This window comes from Canis lupus, chromosome 26 (genome assembly GCF_048164855.1).
Source record: "Canis lupus baileyi chromosome 26, mCanLup2.hap1, whole genome shotgun sequence".
Lineage (NCBI taxonomy): Eukaryota > Metazoa > Chordata > Mammalia > Carnivora > Canidae > Canis > Canis lupus.
In genome coordinates, this window is record NC_132863.1 from 16795533 (window position 1) to 16819124 (window position 23592).

The 23592-nt window shown below is 38.8% G+C and overlaps 3 long non-coding RNA genes across 33 annotated transcripts in view; 1 reads left to right on the forward strand and 2 right to left on the reverse strand.

Annotated features, from left to right (window-relative positions):
- The window catches only part of LOC140618114 (uncharacterized), a 297240-nt gene that overhangs the window by 97624 nt on the left and 176024 nt on the right, over positions 1 to 23592 (forward strand). For 6 of the 29 annotated variants that reach the window (XR_012018300.1, XR_012018313.1, XR_012018314.1 and 3 more), the window contains exon 6: positions 1391 to 1546. The exons of the other annotated variants lie outside the window; for them this stretch is intronic. This is a non-coding gene — a long non-coding RNA (uncharacterized lncRNA). The remainder of the gene's footprint in view (positions 1 to 1390; positions 1547 to 23592) is intronic. 29 annotated transcript variants of the gene reach the window in all.
- The window catches only part of LOC140618116 (uncharacterized), a 207998-nt gene that overhangs the window by 89644 nt on the left and 94762 nt on the right, over positions 1 to 23592 (reverse strand). The gene's annotated exons all lie outside the window — the stretch shown is intronic.
- On the reverse strand, positions 22260 to 23367 carry LOC140618115 (uncharacterized). The gene is made up of 2 exons (XR_012018323.1): positions 23289 to 23367; positions 22260 to 22946 (listed from the first exon to the last, which is right to left on the reverse strand). It is a non-coding gene; the product is annotated as an uncharacterized lncRNA (long non-coding RNA).

Genomic DNA, 23592 nt, shown 5'->3' on the forward strand with positions numbered 1-23592 from the left:
TGAAGGCAGCGCTAAACTGCTGAGCCACCAGGGCTGCCCGTGATGTGAGATTTAACATTGTTGGAGATCATTTCACTTTAGCAGGGACTGGTTCTGGATGGGAACAGTCTGACCACTATATGACAGAAGAAAACAAGAGTTGCTTGCTTGGATGAAAGAGACATTTCTTCTGTTAGGACAAAGAGGATTACAGAAAGAAGGAGATGAAAAAAAAAAAAAAAAGAAAGATGGAGATGAGCAAGAGAGAAAATGACTTGAAAATGGATGTATGGTCCATGTGTCTCTTCTGGCTCACCACTGTACCTCAGTGGACTCAGAGAAATGTCTGGGACATTGTGGGCACTAAGTAAATACAAGATAAATGGATATGGGCTTCTGTGTCATCACAGTCCCTTGACCTAAAGGGAAACTGAGTTTGAAATGGTACAAAGAGAAGAAATAAAGGTGTCATATAGCTGGGGAGAGCTGTATATGAGTTGCCACTGCAAACTCACAGTTTGTATTTATATGTACAGTCTGAAATTCTGCCTCAGTATCCAATGATACCAGTCAAATAACTGGTCAATTCAGGCAATCAGACAAACAGGCTGGTTTGTTGCATCAGCTGGTCAGGTCAGACTTGGTCAATGGTCACTAAGCTGGTTTTGAGTGTACAGAGATTGGCAATTCCAAAAATTTACTGGAATCAGTTTTCATTCCTCTCAGAAGTAATGAAAGTAGGGTTCTAAAGAACTAATTTTTCATTACATGTTTGATCAATTGTACCATAACCTTGTAATGCTGATGGATAAAAAAGTCCAAACTGGGCAGCCCGGGTGGCTCAGCGGTTTGGCGCTGCCTTTGGCCCAGGGTATGGTTCTGGAGACCCGGGATCGAGTCCCGCATTGGGCTCCCTGCATGGAGCTTGCTTCTCCCTCTGCCTCTGCCTCTGTCTGTCTGTCTCTCTCTCTCTCTCTCTGTGTCTCTCATGAGTAAATAAATAAAATCTTTGAAAAAAAAAAAGTCCAAACTACTAGCAAAGAGAACAGCTGCTTCTGTAGACAGAATATCTAACAGTCCCATGAAATTTTTGTTAGCTTTTTGTTAGGGTTCATCTATCTTAGTTGCTCAGTAATCAATATCAGAGTCTTTTTTTTTTTTTAATATCAGAGTCTTAAATAAAAATCTCTACTGGAGATCTTTACTGGGGCACTTGGATGGCTCAGTCAGTTAAGTGTCCAACTCTTGATTTTGGCTCATGTCATGATCTTAGGGTAGTGGGATGGAGCCCCATGTCAGGCTCTGCACTGAATGTGGAGCCTGCTTGAGATTCTCTCTCTCTCTCCTTCTCCCACTGCCCCTCCCCAGAGTTCATGCTATGATGCCCCTCTCCCCAACTTTGTCATTTCAGAATGCCTATCTGAGTATCAGATACTAGGCTCCGCACGTCTTTGCCTGAAAGCTTTTTTCTAGCCACCAGAGCCATCTCTGCTGGTGCACAAGAGAAGGCAGAAATGTCAAGGAATTAACACTGCCTGCAGAAGCAACCCTCAAAGAATTAATGAAGGTAATTACTCCAACCCCTTCAACTCCTCAGGAGCAATATACTTGAGGAACATGTTCAGCACTTTCTCAGAGATCTCCAATGAGATTAGGCTCTAGTTGCCCAGAATAGTTTGGCAATTCACCTTATGATGGCTGCTCCTTCCTCCTAGTCCTACTTCTCCATGTCATCATTACTGTTTCTGGATCACTTTTTAAATAAACACTTGTAATTGAATTCTTAGCTGGGAGTCTACTTCTGGGAGAAGCCAAGATAAAACATATGGCATTAATGTCATTCGCAATCAGGCCGTAAGATTCTCAGTCACTTTCAAATGCCATATGCCCTGAGAAGTGCCCCACTAACTCTTTCATCAAGAATGTACACTTACAGAGAACTCTGTGATTTTTCACAATATTTAATCATTTATACATCTGTTTATTCCGAAAGACTGAATCAGTACCTAATATATAAAAGTACTACTATTTCTCCAGAAATCAGGCAGTGAAAATGGAAGAGGTACCGCTCACTATTAGCTTAGTGACCCACTTGCAAAAATGTTTGCTTCTTGTTCCTGTGACTTTATGCTCTCCTGGCCTGGAGGTTTTAGTTTCAAAGGGAGAAATTCTTCTACCAGGAGACACGATGATTCCACTGAACTGGAAGTAAAAACTGCTACCTGGACACATTGGATTCTTCATGCCTCTGACTCAACAGGCAAAAAAGGGAGTTCCTGTGTTGGCTGGGTGAATGACCCAGGTCGCAGTGGGAGAGTGGACTACTACTGCATGATGGAGAGCCGGTAGGGTGACTGTTCAAATTACCATGCCCAGTGATTAAGTTCAATGGAAAAATACAATATCTCAATCTAGGCAGGAGTGCTATTGGCTCAGACTCTTGAGTGAAGGTTTTTGTCACCCTACCAGGTAAAGGATGGTGATCAGTGAGGTGCTTGCTGAAGACAAAGGGAATACAGATTTTTTTTAAAGATTTTATTTATTTATTGAGACACACACAGAGAGAGAGAGAGAGAGAGAGGCAGAGACACAGGCAGAGGGAGAAGCAGGCTCCATGCCGGGAGCCCTACGTGGGACTTGATCCCGGGTCTCCAGGATCACACCCCCGGCGGCAGGGGGCGCTACACTGCTGCGCCATTGGGGCTGCCTGGAATTACAGAATTGACAAGAGAAGGAGGTAGCCAGTAAATACTAGCTACGACCTAATGCCCGATTACAGAAATGAGGACAAAAATTTTCATGAATATTTCCTCTTTTTTTGTTATAAATATACTTGTGTGTCTGAATATAAAAGAACAATATTTTTGTTTCCTTCTCTCTCTTATTTCCTTATGTAAAATATGATGTATTGACTATATCACAGTATTTATTTTTGTTTTTGGGGGTTTTTGTTTGTTTGTTTCTTTCTTTTTTTTTTTCACAGTGTTTAAATATTAGTTTCATATTATAGTACTTAAATCATGGAGGACTTCACCTCCCCTACTGGGGAAGGGATTGGCATGTTTTTAGTTGCACCTAGAATAGTTGAATCATGTGAGGCCAAATTAAGGCCTTGTTGTTGTCTTTATTTGGAGATTACGTACAGTTTAAAGAGATGTGTATAGGTGCCAAGCTGACAAGGGATGGACTTGTAATGTTTAATTTTATGTATCTATTTGACTGAGTCATGAGGTGCTCAGACATTTGATCAAAAACCATTCTGGGTGTGGCTGTGAGGGCGTTTCTAGATGAGATAACATCCAAATCAGTAAATTGAGCAAAGCAGACTACCCTCCCTAATGTGGCTGGGCTTCTTCCAGTCAGTTGAAGACCTGAATAAAATAAAAAACACTGACCTTTCCATGAGTAAGAGAGAACCTCTCCTGCGTGATTGCCTTCAAGCTGGGACATTATTTTGTTGTGTTGTGTTTTCCCTGCCTTCAGACTCGAACTGAAACATTGGTTCTTCTTGGGTCTCAAGCCTGCTGGCATTCGTACTGGATCTATACTCTCTGCTCTCTTAGGTCTCTGGCTTGCCAAATATAGATCTTGGGGCTTGTCAGCCTCTGTGATCATGTATGCCAATGCCTTTATAACACATTTTAAATTTTAATACATATAAATTATATATGTGAAATGGTATTGGTTCTGTTTCTCTGGAGAATTCTAATACAGATGTCAAAATTATCTTTGAAAATGAATTAGGTGGAATTAAGGATTTTAGTTGGGACTTTTGTGGAAAAGATTCTGTGGAGTTTTGAGGTGTTTGAGTGCTTTCCTTTTGGAATTTCCACTAAGGAAGCTGATTTGAGTAGTAATTTGGTCCTCTACATGTCCAGGTAGACATGTAGAGATAAAATTTCAAGGCTTAAGTTGTTTCATCTGGGAAGGCTGGGACCTGATCACACTTCAAAAACAGGGATGAAGATATGGGTAGGGAAATACCATTCAACAAATATATGAGTGCTAACTTTGTGTTAGATTCTGAAGAGTCCCCAGTGGAGAAAAATGACCTCATGGAGCACACTACCTAGTGAGAAAGAAAGACATTCTCAACACAAGTGCTCCAGTAAATTCATAATCGCAAATTCTGGTGCTATTTTCAGGGATGTAGTAAATTCTCCAAGAGCATGTCCAATAGAAAAACTTAATCTCATCTACCGAATCAGAAATAGATTCTACTACACAGAACAAAATCTGAAGGATGAGAAACAGGCAACCAAGAGAAGAGGTGAAGAAAGATTATTCCAGAGCAAGAGAAAGTTTATGGAACCACCCTGAATCAAAGCTAGAGGACAAAATATTCATTTAGCCAACCTAAAGATGGGTATCTAGAGCCTACTGAATGAACTCCTGAGGACTCTTCTTCCCAGATTTCCTTTCCAAATGGCTTTTGGCTATTTTGTCTAATGGAATGGAAGAGCAAGTGAATAGAGGGCAGAAGAAAGGAGCAAACCAGTGTATTTCTCCCTTTACCTCTATCTACCTTGATTACACCTCTGTTAATAGCTGTGTATCTTCTATGGCTCCAGCTCTAACTTGACAACCCTTCTGCCCATGGTCCCAAAAGGTATGATAATCTTGTCTTCTGTCAGGTGGTCAGGATAATCTCGTCTTTTACCCTAACTCTTGGGTTCCTGCAATATAGTCTCTATGTTGAAATTTCATCCTTAACTGCGGTTATGTTTTCTTGCTTTTGCTGATCTTTTGGAGAACTCAATTCACCTTTGGGCATCTTAAACCTTCTACTCCCAGGGTAATCCAACACCTGTATTAAAATCTCCCTGTTGAAAATACTTAGAGTAGTTTCTGTTGCCTAATAGAAGGCTTGATCAACATACATAGAAATAAGAACTGGGATCAATACTTGATCCCAGGCTGGCTTCACAGATATTTTTTTTTTAAGATTGTATTTATTTATTTATTTGAGAAAGAGAGAGAGAGCACTAACAGGGGGAGGGGTAGAGGGAGAGGAAAAAGCAGGCTCCCAGCTGAGTGGGGAGCCTGACGCAAAGCTCAATCGTGGAACCCCAGAATCATGACCTGAGGTGAAGGCAGACATTAAGCCAACTGAGCCACCCAGCACCCTTCCACAAGTGTATTTTTAACTATTATTTTATAGTGTCAAAAATCAAATTGCCAAATAAATAGATGCCTGAGTAGAAACTAAAATTGGCCAACAAAGTTGATATTTGATTATCTATTAACTTACAGATTTGGGATTATACTATACACACATAACTGCATAAAAGATACATACATATGTTTTACATATATTCTAAATATATCTGATTATTGAAACCTCAGGGCTCAGTAAACTCATCTTACACTTTGAATGTGAAGCAATTATTTAAACATTGCTTTTCAAGGGCTTACTATATACTAGAGATTATTCTAGGTATTGGGAATGCAATGGGGAGAAAAAACTTCAAAGAACATACTTTTCAATAGCAAGAGGTAAACAATAGACACATAAATGAATATATGAGAAAATTAGATGGAACTCACTTATATGAGAATAATAAGCTAGGTAATAGGATAGAGAGTGTATAATATGATATTTAAATTATATTAAAAATAAAAATAAATAAATTGCATTTAAGAATACAACTGTTAGGAGGAAAACAATGCCTTTCCCACTGGATAATTTAACTCACAGAGCAACTGTTTCAGGAAGCCTATTTATTAGTTGCATCTCTAATTTACATAGTTATGAATACTCATAGATGAATATGTTTATATATATACACACATGTATATACATACAATAATTATGTATACATTATTTATATAAATGGTCAAATATTAATTGTATAGTCTATATAATTTTTCAACTGTTTATTTTCACAGTGGTTGTATCATTTATACAACTATTTGTGAACTCCAAGAAAAACCATACTTCCGTTTTTTTGTGTTTTTTATCGGCAAAACCTGGAAATACCACCAGGTGGTGATGTTTCTTCTAAAAGGAGACATTTCTGACATTTCCTGTTTTGTTTGTTTTCTTTTTAAGATACTAATTAATTCATTCAAATTTAGTGGTATATTTGTCTGCTAATTCTAACACCTGGATCAGTTCGGGGTTGGTTTGGCATGATTTATTTGTTTCCCCATTGGCCATCTCTTCCTTGTTCTTTGCATGCCTGCTAAGAGTTGATTGGATATCAAACATTATCAATTTCACCTCTTGAGTGCTTCATAATAATAATATTTTGTATTTCTCTAAATACTGTTGAATTTTGTTTAGGGATAATTATTTGGAAACAGTTTATCTTTCTGTCTTGTTTTTCAGATTTGCTAGGTGAGCCTGGCAGTGTCCAATCTAGGGCTAATTATTTCTCACTACTGAGGCAAGATCTTTCAGTGTACTCCACACAGTGTCCCATAAATCTTGAGGTTCTCTAGTCTGGCTAATGGGAACAGGAAGTATTTCCAGTTCCTGTGAGTCTAGTTATACTGTGTCAAGTAGCTTCCTCATACACATGAAGTGATCAGTACACAAGGGATCCACCCACAGACCTCCAGAGCTCTCTCTCTCTGTGCAACTCTCTTCTCTGGTTCTTTGCCCTGTCAATTTTAGCTATGTTGTTTGCTGCAGACTCTCAACAATATCTTCCCACAGTCAAGAGTCCACTGGGCTCTTCCGGAGCACCCCTTTCTATGCTGTGGCCTGGAAACTATCTTAAGGCAGTCATCTAGAGTAATGGAAAGGTTCATCTAATTTTTTTATCAGCTCTCAGGCATCACTGATGTCGTCTCATGTCCAGTGCCTTGAAAACTGATGTCTCATATATTTGGTCTGTTTTTGTCTTGTTTTAGATGGGAGGGTAAACATTGTGTTTACCCTGTTATTTCATCTTGGCCAGAAGTGGAAGTCACTTCCTTTCTTTTTAACCAATATTCCTGATAATTTCTTTTGTTGTATTGTTCTTGATATTTATTCATTCAAAATTTATTGAGCAATTTAGTTATGAATCACACTAATGCTAAGGATATCAATTTGATCCCCTCACTCAACAAATTAAGCCCAGAAATTAGACACAGAAATGAGGGGGTAGACTTTTTTCCCCTACAATCTAGTCCTATTTTTTCTATTTTTTAATTATTCTAAGTTATTATAAGAAATTTGAATACTTTATGTTGACAAAAGTAATAATGACATTAAAGTTAAGGCTTCTCTAGAATAAGGATTGTATCATCTCTTTAGTTTAGAAGGGTAAAAGGGAACTATTAAGAATTACAGATAGAGCTTCTCAAACTAACATGTATATGCATCTTTTTTGTTGCCATTAAAATGCCAATTCTCATTCAAAAGGTCTCAGATGAAATGAGATATGTTGCATTTGTAATAAACAACTAGAGGATGTAGGTATTTTTAGGTGATATATTTGGTTTTGGGAATGAGTCCCCTTTGGACTGAACATAAAATTTTAGTTGGGAATGAGGATGAAACCCAAAGTATAAAAGACATTAAATCTGGTGCAATTGATCTCTTTGTAGTTGGGCATTGTAAGGCCATGGTAGGGTAAACTGTAAGGCAAGGTCTATGTATTATCTGTCCATGTATTTCAAGATCTTGACACAACGTGCTGGCTTATAAGAACTTTTCAATAAATTTTTGCTAAAATGACCTAAATAGAACATTAGGGTAGTAAAATTTCCTTGGAGAAGTTTAATCCCATGATTTTTTAATTTTCAGGGTCATATCTACCCTTATAAAAATCTGTAGAGAGCATATGCAGAGAAGCACCAAATTTTTATACAAATGAATGCATATATGCACCTCCTAAAAACCTTTCATGGGCCATCTAGGATTTTTAAACCTTTTAATTTTTATATACACTGACACTGTTAATGAACAGAAATTTTAAATTCTTGACCCAAATCCCAGGGCTGATCATTGGCAGAACTTTTATTATCTCCTGAGTCTGTTAATTTCCAATGATTTCCCCTCTCTTCCATTACACTATACTTTTTTCTAAAAGGAATACATTTTCCATTCCCAACAAAGAGGATGGACTCCATTGTGTAAAACTAAATGAGCTGACTACTGGGAGTTGTAATTGTGTCTTGGGTTTACTGGCCTGGGAATCTCCAGTGTAAGCATGTGTTGTTCCCTGGGGGAATTGCTTAAGTGCAAGCAGGACCACCTGTTGCTAAATGCTTCCTTGAGCAGGGATCAGTACCAAAGGGGATGTGAATGTTAATGTGAAGTTGTCTCCAGCCAAAGTAAAGTAAGAAGCTTATACTTTTATCCAGATGACTTTAGCATATAGATTTTTGCATCCTGAGTTATCAAAAGAATTGGCACCATTCTCTCTCTGACTCCCAAGTGGGTGTTATACAGTTACAGTAATTGCCCATGGGTCATAAAAAAATGGATGCTAGACATTGTGGATCATGGGCACATATGGACAATAGGCACATAACAATAGTTGGAAGACACCTTCCGGTATAGAATCTGTCATAAATGGATTTGCTACAATTCAGAAATGATTGGCCAGCAGCACTAAAAATAAAACAAAGTTAAAACCAAATACCCATGTAGGTCCCAATAATAAGAGGCAACCAAAGGAAGAACCTTAGGCAGTCTGCTTTCTTATGTGCGGCAGGAGAATATGTTTCAGGATTTTTCCCAACAACAAAATACAAGAAGAGTGTCTCTGGGAGTTGTTTTGGTTAACATGTGAGAGGCTAGATCACTGGGCTGAGAACTTGGAACACAAAACACAATGCCCTGGAGCACAAGAGGATGTGAGACTAGCTAGAAAAAGAAAGCTTCCATGTTCCATGTTCCAACATTGCTTCCATGTTGATCTTTTTAATGTCTTGTGAAAGGTAAGGTCTGGTTCAGTACCATCAAGGCATATAGGCAGTCAACAATTTGCTGCTCTTTTATTAAAATGTTGATTTGATTCTTGCTCATTTACTTGAGATCTTCCCAGTTTAATCTATTGATTTGTTTAATCTTTTCCTGCTGGTCTTGAACTAGGTCATCGGAATAACTCTTAACATTTAACTAGAGTCATTAAAAGTAAATAGACATTTGAGAATAGTGTAATTGGTTGTGAAGGCATTTCCAAGGTGGAGAGGCCAAAGGTGGCAAAGTCAGTCCATGTGGGCATGCTGGCTTTGAGACCTGACTTACTCAGCAGTTCTCCAACACGACTAAAGACTTCCTATAGCTTCAGGCACTAATTTGTCCGAGGACTGTTGTAAGACTTTGGCTAAAGAAAACCAGAAAGCCTATGAAAACATGGCTTACTAATAACACATCCCAGCTGTTCGCTCCCTGTTAAAATGTAGAGAATGACGTGTTTTGGAATAGCTTAAGTACTCTGCTGGGTGTGTTTTTAGGACTGTACCGAATCTTAACAGCATGAGCCCTGTTCATTTTAATCGGGGCTGTGTAGTTTAAATTTGTCTCAGACCCCAGCTTTTTGCTCTTGATATGTCCTGTTCAGTATATGGCTAACTCAAGTAGGAAGGTAGCTTTATGCCTCCTGTTAGACTTTTTTGAAGATAAGTTACCACTCCTCTTTGTCTTACCTGAAGCAATAATCCTCAAATTGTTGTATGCAGAAGGGCATGTATAAGAATCACCTAGAACACTTGTTAAATCACAGACCGCTTGGATGCCTCCTAAGGGACTGATTCTGTTGATCTGAGGTGGAGCTTAAAAATCTGCATTTTCAATGAACTCCTTGGTGCCAATTCTGGGGCTAACCTTTGGGTGGCACTGCCTTGGACCCCTGGTCCACAGCCCTATCCCAACCCACAGGACTTTATTCATATCAGAGATTTTATAACACAGCATTTACTATACTAAAATTAAATTAATAGATAATATAAACCTCCCACACACTTATTTTAAGTCAATATAATGCTCTAAATATATTATAAAATACATTGTAAAAGAAATTAAGAGGAAAATAATTTATGATAAAATAAGTATTTCAACATGTAAATACTTAGGCACAACTGCATATTAAGATATAATTTAATTGTCAATGGTTACACTCACTTGAGGGTCACCCTGAATTTCAGTTAAAATGCAGGTGTGTTATATTGCCACTCAGCTATGAGGAGTGGTGTGCCTTCTGTGAGGTGATTCTCTGAAATACTAAACAATTCTTGAAAAGTGCCAAAGAAAACAAAAGGCACATTCTCTCAATATGTATGATAGTTACAATTAAAATGGTGTAAGAAAGAGATTTTGTACTTTTATACAGAATGAAGTTAAGTTTTAGGTTTGGGTATTTTTTAAACTCATTTCTTATGCACATGAATGTCAGATGCGACCTGAGACATTTCTTATTTCTCCACTGTGTGCAATTATCTAACACATTTCAGGGCATCTACAATTCCAGGTCCCCAGCCACTAAATACCATGCCAAACATTGTGACAACCTCCAAATTCCCCTAGTGACTAAGGACACATCTGAAATAGAATGTCGCACACAATGCCTTGGAGATAGTAGGAAATTCATCATTTAAAAAAATTAAAGAGAAATACTCTTCTATGCTGAAGGGGGATTGGTCACTGGATACATTTTTTTAGACCTGCCATATCCAGTGACTGTTTTTCAAAAAAATAAAACCTCAACAACAATGATCAATTACATTTTTCTTTACACTAGTTATTTTTACTTCAAATAAGTATTAGACATCTTCACCACTGTGCGTTTACATCATTATTCCAATCAGCTTGTAAATCAGCTGACAAAAAAGGGCAGCCTTTGGGTCATACTCAGCAACTGAGTGGGAAAATGTCATGCATACAATTGCATGCAGCTGTGGTCTATACCTGGAGTGACAGTGTGCCCTGCTTTGCCTCGGACAGTTCTGGTTTACACCTGTGTTTCTGGTGTAATTATAAATAATTACATTCATTCTCAAAAGTGTCTCTATTTGGGCGATAAATTATACTGTCACCTTGGTTATACCTCACTAACAATTCCAGGTGCTAAAGAGCTTATATTTTTACCTTGTGTAACATAAGAAAAACTTTCCAAATGGAAACACTATGGCAATTTTTTTCTGCAACAAAATGGGACTAGACAATCCTTGATGTTAGGAGATTTTGATCCCATGTCCTCTATGAGGGTAATTTACTATAAACTGAGTCGAATATTTTCATTACCAACCATCGTAAGTGCAACATCCAACAATTTCTTGTGTTCTTTTTGTTTTTCTGTAACTTTCTCTTATTCTGACTGTATAACTACTATCTCACTCAGAACAATGAATGCATGCCATCTTCTTCCTCTGAAATTTTATGGCTAAGGGGACATTCACTAAGTGAAATGAAGAGAGTATGGATTCCCTTTATTCCAAAGCTTTGGGAATGGCAATCCATATCCAAATTGTAGAATCTAACTTAGTCTTGGAAGAAAACTAGGATCCTAATCTGCCCATTTTAGTGGTTTCAGCATCAGTCTCATAGCCCAAAGCCTTGTTTTGCCTTGGGATGAGCCTGGGAACCCACAAATCTCCTAAGTGCAACCTTCCTCTGATTACTTGGATCCTATAACTGAATATCTGCCTTTCCTGAGTCTGCTCCAACTGTTCTTACTAAATCTCAGCCTCTTTGGTTAGACTGCAAATACCCTGTAGTTTCTCTTCTTCTTTCCTCTAGGACATGGTCCTTATTCTTATCCTACAGAAAACTTTCACCCCACCCCAGAATTTGCTGCCTAATTCTAGATACTATCTCAGTAAAAGTAGCTGTTAGTAAAAAAAAAAAAAAAAAAAAATCTGAACAGAAGCAATTGCCCAAGGTTCAAATAAATTTACTTAATTGTGATCTTGGGTCAGCTCTTCTATTCTCTTAACATTTTTTTTTCTCAAAGTAACCTATAGATAGTTCTTACTCCCTGAGAATCAAATGATACAATATTTGCAAAATGCCTAGAATTGAGTGGTGTTCAATAGAGCAGATTCTGGAACAGAAGTTCTATGTAAGAGTCATGGGAACCATATTTTCTCTGAGATGAATAAGGAACTGAATTTGAGTCCCAGCCTATATACTTTAAAGGCCATAATCAAAACTTGAATCCTTTGGAACCTGGGAGTCATGGCATTTAGGAATTGGTTTGGTTTTCCAGCTGTCAAGTATAATCAAGATGGAGTCCAATAGAAGATGAAATGAAATAGTATAAGAAGTCTGACCCTGTACATCCAAGAAGGAATATAGGGGCGATTCAGAAAAAAAAAAGAGCAAAAACTAGTAGGTACCCTCAGATTATCACATCCTATATTTCATTTAAACTCAGATCTCCTACTAAACAGGGAAGAAAAAACCCTGGTTGACAAAGTTAGCATGGCAAGCACGGCATAAAGTCATCTTTCCAGATAGTAGCCTCTTCTTGATTCCTGCTTCAGACATAGTTAATGTTCCATATGTGAAGCACATAGCAAGGGCTCATCAGGAGCAGAAATATTAGTATCAGTAGGAGCAGTTTATTCATTAATGATGAATCAATTCTCTAAGTTCAAATTTTGGGGCAATCCTTACTGTAGAGCTGGAGCTAAGAAAAGACTTTCATAGCATCACTAAAACAAAACAAAACAAACAAAAAAGCCTATGTTTTCTATATACAAGCCCTAAGTGCAACACCTCCCAAGTAACAAGACACTCTAGATCATTACTGTCCAACAGAAATTTATGCAATGATGAAAATGTTGCATATCTGTGCTCTCCCTTATGTTATGGTAGCCACTAGCCACAGGTGGCTATTGAGCACTTGCAATGTGGCTAATATGACTTGGGACCTGAATTTTTCATTTTAATTAAATTTTAATTTAAATAGTTCCATATGGCTAGTGACTATGAAATTGAATACCACAGTTCTAGAGGAATCATCTTAAGTAGCAGATACTTGTTAACAATATCCATCCCTCTTTCCCTGCATATTTATTAGGTTGCATATTGTACTATTTTTATGATCTTTTCCTTGTTTTTCCTTTCGTTCAAAGCTGCTACAGTCATTCATTTTAACCAGGTTTCTCTTGCATAAAATTTATTGGAGTGATTAGCACAAAATGGAATTTACCTCTGATCCTTTATAGCAGTTGCAAGATTAGTACCTTTTGGAGAAACAATCCCAACTGATGACCTATTTGCATTAGTCTTCCATTGGTCATTTTCATGAGAACTGTGGATTCTTGATATACTGGTGCACCAAAGGGATGAAAACACTGTGTCCAGGGGCTTCCTGCCAGGGTTATGTGCAGGTCACCGTGACCCAGCCAAAAAGCTACAGATACCATGGTGCATAACCTGCATCCTGATTGAACACATAGTTTAAAAAATTAGCCAGTCTTTTTGTGATAGATTTTTTTTTGGGGGGGGGGGCACTCAGTGATACATGTTTATGGTTTTGAGCCATACAAATAACAAATTGATTTCTTTAACTTTGATACATTCCTTTGCTAGATCAATGAAAAACTCATGCTCTATTGGAGAAGTTCTAATCAGTGAGTAAGGGATGATACCGCCAAAATTCTGGAAATATTGATTCTCCAGAAGGTCCTGCCAATGATAACAAATACTCCTTAATCCCAACATATGGATAAATCCTATTTTTTAAGATTTATTTATTTATTTGAGACAGAGAGAGAGAGAGAGAGGCAGAGACATAGGCAGAGGGAGAAGCAGGCTCCATGCAGGGAGCCCGACGTGGGACTTGATCCTGCGTCTCCAGGATCAGGCCATGGGCTGAAGGCTGCGCTAAACCGCTGAGCCAGCCAGGCTGCCCAGATAAATCCTATTTCAAGCCTTTTGCTAAAAATCAAGAATAGATTATCTGTTTAAAGAACAAAATGGTTCTATTGTAGTTGAAATTATTCCTTAAATAATTCATCTATGTATTTTGGTAGTTATTTTGCTTTCTCTCTAAATCTCTTACATGATACATTATTATAACATGAAATATTTGTAATGTTTATGAAGGGAAAAGCCACTGAATCTGCAGGTTTACTTAATTGAATGCAATCTGGTTAAGGACTTCAGAGGAAAGGACTTGAAGATGAGATGTAGAATATTTCAAATAAAATAAAGTAAAATAAAATAAATTATAGCACCCTTATTATTCCTATACAAACTTATAACCAGATTAACATTGTATATTCTATATTCCCTTTGGTTATCCTTAAAAGCAACAAAATACAGTGAAATATCAAGGATATTTATTTTTAAAATGAGAGTAACTGGGATCTGTACTATAATATTTAGTTAACTATTTCAGCTACCTGGGAACTACCACTCTCTCTCTCTGCTAAGAGAACCTGAAAGTTGATTATATATTATAAGATGTATAGCAATTATATTTCAGTCCCTAGGCTGGATATTCTTAAACTCTGAGATCACTATAGTAGATTAGATTATCATTCAGCACACATTTACTCCCTCACTCATTTCAATGGAAGAATGTACTGCACCCCACTCCATTGATTTGGGGCTTGACTGGCTATAGCCAGTGGAATGTGTGTGAAAGTACTGTTGTGCCAGTTCTGAGCCTGAGTGTTTAGAAACATCACATTTCCACTTGTGACCTCCACCTTGCAAAAAACACACATCAGGTTGCCAGAATGAGGTATGTTGAAGACATCTGCACCCAACCTACAGAGTGAAACAGAGCCCCCCCAGCTGAGCCCAGATCTGCTGAACTGCACTGAGCCTGCCATTCCATCAATGTGAGAATATCTTTATTTTGTATGCCACTGAGACTGTTTGGTTGTTGTTTCTTCTGGTAACAACTGCCTGCTACATTGAAGGTAAGTCACTTTTAAAAAAATAATAATGCCTTTCTGTAGTCTATGCATTGCTTCAGCATCTGTGCTTGTCATTTTTGTCTTCTCATACATGTAATCTCATCTTCTGAAGTTGCTAGAGAGTAGGAAAGGATGTTCTAGCTGCTTGCAACTCAAAATACAGCCCCGCTCTGGCACTTTTACCATCACCTTGGTGCTTATTCGACATGTACATCCTCAGGTGGCACTCCAGACCAACTGGATCATTATCTCTGGGGACGAGGCCCAAAAATCTGTGTTTTAACCAGTTTTCCAGGAAATGCTCCCCTCACGTTAAGGTGGTCACCATTTGCACAGGACTGTTTGGGTTTTAGCACTGAAAGTCCTTTCTGAGATCCCTTCAGAAGGTTGGTCAGTGGAAGAATCACTATAGTATCCTACAGTGATGAGACTTCTGAAGTACTGGGAAGGCACGGTTCCACCCAAGCTTATTTGTAAAAATACTTCTGAAATACTGTTAATACTTCGTGTCTTTTGGCAATGACCAGAGATTTCCCTTGCTAAGCTGTAAATCTCCACAGAAAGGTAATTCATGGAGCCTTTCCAAGTGGAGTGTATTGCTTCATGACAAGGGCAGCTTTTGCACAAGGAAGGGAGCAAGGATTCATAAGCTCCTCACTGACACTCTGTGTCTAAAGCATAAATGAAGGACAGTTTCAGATTTTTATGTGACCAGTATTTGCACTGAGCATTAGAATAGAATGAGACAGCAGGGTTAAACAAGGGGCAAGAAAAAACACTAACTGTATATTTCTAAGACTTCACAGTTCCACCATCATACTTATTTTTCCCACATGAATCCACACCCTTCAAAAACAGAATGGGGCCCCTTTTATCCCAGTTTCCTTAGGCAGCTTACTCATGTTCTACTGAACACTGGGCATGTAATTCCCTGTGTAGGTTAAGCAGTGGTGCCTTGAGATTTTGGGGTGCTCTGTTCTAGTCAACTTCTAGCATGCATTGGAGCCCATCAGTCTGTGGGGCTCAGAGCAACCTAACCATCTTTGGATAGGAGCCATCCAAGACTTCACCCTGTGCCCTGAAGTCCTACACATGTGTAGGAGCCACAGGAAGCCCCTGGGATCAAAGAGAGCTGAGAGAGCCTCGATGGGGCTGCAGGAACATCGTGTCATTTACCCAAACCATCTGCGAGTGACATAAATACCAGCCGCTCAGAACACCTGCTCCAGATGACTCAGCACCACGTTGGGAAGCCAGCAGGGGGTTGAAATAAAAGAAAACAAAAACTTCAGTGACTGGAGCAAAACAAATCATCACATTTTGGCACCAGCTGCACTGGAAAGAAAAAAACAAAATGAAAGAAAGAAAATGAGTTGGCAATTTTTAGTCAACTTCCAGTCAGAGGGGTCTGCCAGCTGGATGCATCCAAGTTTGCATTGAGGGCAGGGGCAGGGAGGGAGAGGGTTTGAAAGAAAAACCAAGAAATATAAAATCCCAAAGACTTCCAACAGGAGTTTCGAGGGCCTGGTTTTCTAGATAAAGAGGAGCTGCTGCTGAACGTGTGACACAAAATGTTGACCACGACCTAGAAGGGATGGAGAAAAAGGGGCCTCAATGATACAGTGAAGAGGGAGTGAGCAGGTGTGGACTTCAGGGTGTGCCATGCCCTGGCAAGTAAGCCAGAGAAGCCCTGATGGGCCACTTCCTCTCACCTGTGAAGGCACTCGTTGATTTAAACACAGTCCTTCAAGAACTCTCTCAGAAAATGCCCCTGCAGCTTTAGCCACCATGAAGAAGGCTGGCCATGCAATTTCAAGATGTGAATACATCTTCAGTAGGAAAAGGAACACCTGATTGCCTATGAGCTCTTCTAATGAGGCAGTTTCTGGAATTTCAATTACTCTGGGGTGCCTACTGTTTATAGCATTGACCTTGTATTTTCTTTGGTAGAGACGAGCGATGTGATGAATGGCGGGCACACCACTTTCCGCCTCATCCACCAGATGAATGGCCACAGATATTCTTGGCATCTGAAGTGGTCCAGGTGGTCCCTCTGGCCTGATTCCCTTGGCCAGTTTTCCTTTCTCATCTGGGAATTTTGACCCTCCTGCTTTCCAACTAATTGTATCATATTATCTCCTTTTTGTTCAAGACTGTCCTCTCAGCAAAAGGTTGCAAAATCTCAGGCTGTTGAGATAGAAAGTCTCAATTAACCTCTAACCTTGTTTCAGTGCCCGTGGCTTGGGTTATTCCTTACACCTAATCGTGGGCCCATTAACAAGTTGTGCGAAAACAAAACCAAACAAAAAAAAAACTGTTTTGACCAGGCTGTAATTGCTGCTAAGTGACACTTAACAATGGCTCCCTTGTACCACTGCTAAATGGACAGTGTGGGCCACTCAGGCACGTTGCTAGATTTATTTGTGATAAGGGCCTCCCTGTATCTCTTTAAGCGGTTCATCCAGCAACTCCCTTGATTGAAGGGTGGTCATTTTTTGGATTGCCAGAACTGACAACATGGCACAAAGCACGAAGGACAACTCCCACGGAGGACTACGAAAGCCTTCCTCCCCTCCTGCTGCAAATATAATTAGTTTATGTTAGCTGGAAAAGGTCAGAGGTTGTCAAAGGGTAGCACAGTCTTTGTTTTTAGGCAAGATAGTGGAATAATTGCTTGATGCTCAGATCTGCAGGTGCTGTAAGGAGCTCATTTGGGCTTGGCAGCCTGCAGGGAAAGCTCATTTCCTCTGGAAAACCACGGAATTCCTTGTGACAGAGTCTATTTGCCGTGACAGGAGTGATTATCCATTCATGCCCTCAGGACAATACCTGCCACACTCTGCCTTCACCTCACTCCCATTTTCACACACTCCAGGCATTGAGCCCCCTTCCTCTCTTTACTTATGAGAACAGTGGGAGCATGAGCACACAGACCAACCTGGCTGATTTCATATGAATGTCTCTGGTATATCAGGATGTAAGGAGAGAGGGGTAAAGCGCAGGAGTTTATTCAAGAAAAGGGAGCTATCCAAAGGGGGAAAAAAAAAAGTAAGAGATACTCTCTACCATAAGGCTCTAAGTTAAATGTCACAGTTAGTTTTAAGTGAGAGGATAAAGAGTGAAGGAGAAGATTCTTTAAAAAGAAGGCCTGCTTCAAAATGGATCTCCTTTTCCCCCAAGTTCACTTTGTTTTTCCTACTTGTCTCAAGAAATAGTAACAAGCTGTAATGAGATACCTAATTAACCTGGATTACAAGATCTTTAAATACCAAGGAAGTCTCTCTCTCTGTATTTACTCTCCAGTGGACTCATTTTGGCTGTGAGGAAATCCTTTTTTAGTCAATCTGGAGATGTTTTACGTATATGACCAGATTGCGCTTTCAGCCATCTGTGGAGGAAGGAAAGGAAAGTGGTTCTAAGGCCAGGTAGTTCAGATTCTCTTACACCTGCCAGTTGTGTGAACTTGGTGGGACAAAGCATTCAACTACTTTGTTACAGGTTACATTTCTCCAACTGTAGAATGAGGAAAAGAATGCCTTATTACATTTCTTGCCCAATTGAGGTCAGGTTCAAAAGCATGTTTTAGAATTATCCCTTCCACTCCAACACATAGCTCAGTTGTGATAAAGCGAATGTGGATCTTGCTTTTAGTCTTTTTTCAAATCTCTGTTGCTGGTGGCTTAGGCGAAGGTCATCTTCGTGGTAGAAATTCTACACACTGGAAATTCTTGTTAAACCTTCCACTGAGAAACTGAAGGCTTATATTTGATAGCTAGTGTGCCTGACTCTTAAACGGTCCACCTAACAAGACATGTGTTGTTTCTCTTCTACTTTCCAGCTCGTTGCTTTTATCTGGCATCTCTGTAAAGGTCCTGAAATTATTTGCTAGCCTGCCATACCTTTGGTCTCTGCATAAATTATTCAGATTCAGAATTGGATTAAAGCAGAATTTTACACATACATAAAGAGATAATGAGATCAATACTGAGGGCAGCACCTGAATTAACTATATCTTGACAGTAATACACTTCATATGACTAATTTAGACAGGTTTGTAGCTTTGTGGTGGGCACTTAAAAAAATAAAGAACAGAAGTCTTTGATGTTTTCGGAGGCTGTGCCTTTAATGTGTTTTGACACCTGTTTTGGGGGGTACACACAAGTAATATGCCTGGAGAAATACTAGCTATGGAGGGTGAGTCAGAAATATAATTAACTGTGATGAAAAGAGTTTTGAGCCTCTTTATCCTCAGTAAGTTAAAATCCTTATATCTAGAGAAAGATTTTTAAAAATGAAGAAAGGAAAAGAAAAAAGCTAAAGAAGGAAGTTAACAAGGGAGGGAGGAAGAAAGGAAAAAGGTAATAAAAGGAAGGGAGGGATTGATTGGTTATATCCAATTACCAACAAAAATAAAAGTCAAGATACCAGAACTCCAGGGAGGAGTTAATATACCACTCCCTCATTGTCTGATTGGACATAGTCTTCTATGAAGTAACATTCGAGAAGGTAGTAAAAAAGAGAAATGATGGAAGCTAACAGTGAGCACCTTAAGGTCTTGAATGGGAAATAAGGTTAGAATGATCACTTACAGAGTCAGGGATACGTGACTGCTAAGATGTAGGACCTAGATAGGCAGGGAGAGGATGCAGAAGGGGATGGGGAAGGGATGGGCAAGGCCATGTGGTGGTATATGAATTACATCAATAGCCCCACTTTTCATCCTCTCCCGAATCCATGCCCTTTGCCCTGTAATGTACAGTGTCCTTTTACTCTGGGCAGAATGTTCTGCTCTATCCCCTGATTCTTGTTTTGGCAAACTGTTAGCAAACATGGCATCAACAGAGGCTGTAAAAATATACTAGAACTCCAGAAAAGTCTTGAATATCTATTTCACATTCCTCTTCTACTGGTTCCATGAGAAAATGCTCAGATTAGCCTGCTACAGGGTAAGACATGTAAGGCACATCAGAATTGTCCCAGTGTTTCCAGTGGGGTTCCTTCTACACAAGCTAACAGTAGGTGTAGACATTGGAGAGAACCCAGGTAAGATCAGCAGAGCCCCCTAGCTCACCCACAGCACACTGCAAGCACAAGAACAGACTCACCCAAGACTATAGGAATCCCCCAGCCAACAACCTACATACTACAACATAAATATGCTTTTATTTTAAGCCAGTAAGTTTTGAGGTGATTTGCTATGCAGTATTATTATGGAAATAAGGAACTGATATACATATCATGCTTTAAATGGTGTATTTATTAATATAGGCTCTAATCTGAGGACAGATTCTTCCATTCTTCATGCTGTCGGTATTTGGAAATCATCTTTTGTAGAGGTGTAGGCATTAGTATGAAGAGAAAGGAAGCTCAAAGAGTTATGTTTGTTTACACACAAGTAAACAGAATTGAGGAAAATATCATCATCAATTCATCCATACATAAAATAGTGCTCCATGAGTACTGGGTGTTATACTACATGTTGGCAAATCGAATTTAAATAAAATATTTAAATAAATAAAATAAAACAGTGCTCCTGACATAGCTGGAAACTAAGGAAAAATATTGAACTCACTTAAATTCTTTCAACTAAGTGCCACAAGCAACCACATTTTTTTTTAAGGTTTTATTTATTTATTCATGAGAGATACAGAGAGGCAGAGGCAGAAGAAGAAGCAGGCTTCCTGCCAGGAGCTTGATGCAGGACTTGATCCCAGGACCCCGGGATCATGACCTGAGCCGAAGGCAGATGCTCAACCACTGAGCCACCCAGGCACCCACAAGCAACCACATTTTACGAAATTAAAAAAGACATCTGAAGTATTAAAAATTCATTCTTTGGTATTGCATATTTTTTTTAGAAAAGCAATCCATATTTATTTTTTAACTTAAATATATGAGTTTGAAAAATAATAGAAAACACACCACCCAGATTATGGAAGAGAAGATTACCAATAACTGTTAAGAATGCCCCTCAGTGACCTTCCCATATATAATCCCATCTCCCTTTGCCTCTTCTCAAAAATGACCACCAACCTGTATTTTATGTTCATCTACCCTTTTACTTTCAAATGTTCAATCTTATGATTCTCATATATTAAGACCAACTCTAATCTATCTACAATGCTGTATTTCTAACTACATACAATTCCATACATGTAGACGTCATGCTCAGTAGCCTGCTGTCCCCTCAGAAATAACATGTCTAAAAACAGATTTACCACTGCCCCCAAAAAACAACTTCCTTTCCAAAATGTCTGAGGTCTGCCAATGCCCACACCCTGTCCCACAAGCCAATGCCAAAGTGGTCATGAGGTTGAACAAGAGAGGAAGCATAGACAGGTTGGCACAAATTCTTCACCACTGCAGAAAAACACTTTGATCCACATATGGCCAATGGGTCACTAGCAACATCTTGAAATCATAAAGGTTACATGTAATTACCAAATCTCAGACAGTCCTCACAGTTTCCCATTCACCTGACTAAATAAAGACTGGGAAACAACTGAGATGTGTTTCAATTAAATGGAAGTTTAAATCAGCTGTGGTACATCCAGACAATGGAATATTATTCAGCACTAAAAAAAGATGAGTTATCAAACCATTAGAAGACATGGAGGAATCTTAAATGCATATTCCCAAGTGAAAGAAACCAATATGAAAAGGTTGCATACTATATGGTCCCAGCTACATAACACTCAAAACCGTGATACAGTAAAAATGATCATTGCTTGCCAGGGGTGGGGGGAGACAGTAAATAGGAGAAGCATGAAAGGCTTTTAGAGCAGTGAAAATATTCTATGTGATATTATAATAATGAATATATGTCATTATACATTTGTCCAAATCCATAAAAAGTATACCACCACAAGTAAACTCCAATGTCAGTTTTGGACTTTGGGTGATAATGTGTCAATGAAGTTCACTAATTGTAACAAATGTACTACTCTGGTGCAGAATATTGATAATGGGGAAGCTGAGCATGTGTCAGGGTGGGGAGTATATGAAAAATCTCTGTACCTTCCTCTCAATTTTGCTGTGAACCTAAAACCTATTTAAGGAAAAGTAAAAATGTGCAACTGGTTCATTATTTTTCCATTCTACAAAATGTGTAACTAATTCATTCATCATTTGGGTGACAGAGACCTACTGATAAATAATACATAAGACACTACTGCTTTCATGTAGTCCATGCTCTATAAGGGACGGATAATGAGCAAATACACAAGATAATTTGAGAAAATGTTAAATTCTCAGAAAGTAATGAAATAGAATTATTTGACAGAGTTGGACTTGAGTATGGAGATGCTATCTCAAATAGGACAACCAAGAAGGCTTTTTGAAGGGATCACATTTAGACCAAGTGAGAAGCTACCATATATAATTCTAATGAAAATCATGGCTGAAAGGGGCCAGCAGTAAAAAGAAAAAAAATTTAAAGCATATATTGACTTGTTAAGAACATGAAGTTTCCATAAAATTATAAATTTTATTTAGGGTCAGATTATGGAAATATAGGGATAACAGTGCTGCTGGTAGGGGTGTGGTGCCACCAAGTCCTATACTTTTTTGTGCTCCTATGTTTTTTGCATTATTTTTTTGCGCTCCTTTCTATTTTAAAGCATCTCAAGTTTGACTTGTACAAAGGTCATTATGTCATAATATGCACAAATATGAGCTGTCTAAACTCTCTTGTCTGTTTCTCTGTGATGAACTAATGTGTATCTAAATAAAATAGCTGGTATATCTATAATAGCTTCTTACTTGTTTTTACTTTTGGTTTTAAACTTTTAGAAACCAAAGAGAACTGCCTGAAGTATAAAATGGGAAAATGAGTCATGTAACTGAAAAGTACAGGAACAGGGTTGATTTAGGCATGGCTGGATCCAGGAGGTCAGCTGAGAATATCAAAGCTTAGTGTCTTGCTATCTTTCAGCTCAGTGCTCCTCTGCACTAGCTTAATTTCTGGGGAGATTTCCCCTGCCTACCAGCTTCTCATCCAGTGGCTTGAGAACTTTCATTTCCCAATAGTTGCAAGAGTGTCTCTGGACTGGGTTTCAACTGACTGCCAAGTCACATGTCCATCATTGAATGTCTTTACTGTGACCAAGGTAATGGAATACAAGGTTTGAATAAAAGTAGAAAAGGGACTTTTCCTGCAAGAAAAGAAATTCAGTTACAAAACCATGGTGAAATCTATTCTGGGCCCACACAAAAAATACATACCTATTAGAGCAATGGTTCTCAAAGCATTGCCTGCACACCAGCAGCATCAGCACCATGTGTTAGAAACGCCAATTCTTAGGCTCTACCCTAGAGGTCCTGAGCCAGATACTCTGGGGGTGGACCCAGTAATGCATGCTTTAGCAAGTCATCCAGGTGATTCTGATGTGCACAAAGTTTGAGAGTCACTGCTCTGTACCATCATACTTAGAACAAAATCCATACCCTCTTCCACAATCTACAAAGCCACATATATATACATGATCTCCTTATACCTCTTAGATCTCATCTGCGTCATCTTCACCTTGCTCATTTCATCTTCTAATTCTCAACATTCCAAGTAATTGTCATCTCACCACAACTGTATGTGGTGTTCTTTCTGCCTTAGAATGTTCCTCATGTTGCTAGTTCTCATAATTACAGTAGCCCTTAAAAGTCATCTCTTAGAATTTTGACCACAATAAGGCATTTTCCTCTCAACCCAAACAACTATATCCCATTTTTATTTCCTTTATTTTTAAAAGACTTTATTTATTTGAGAGAGAGAGAGAGAGAGAGAGAGAGAGCATGAGCAGAGAG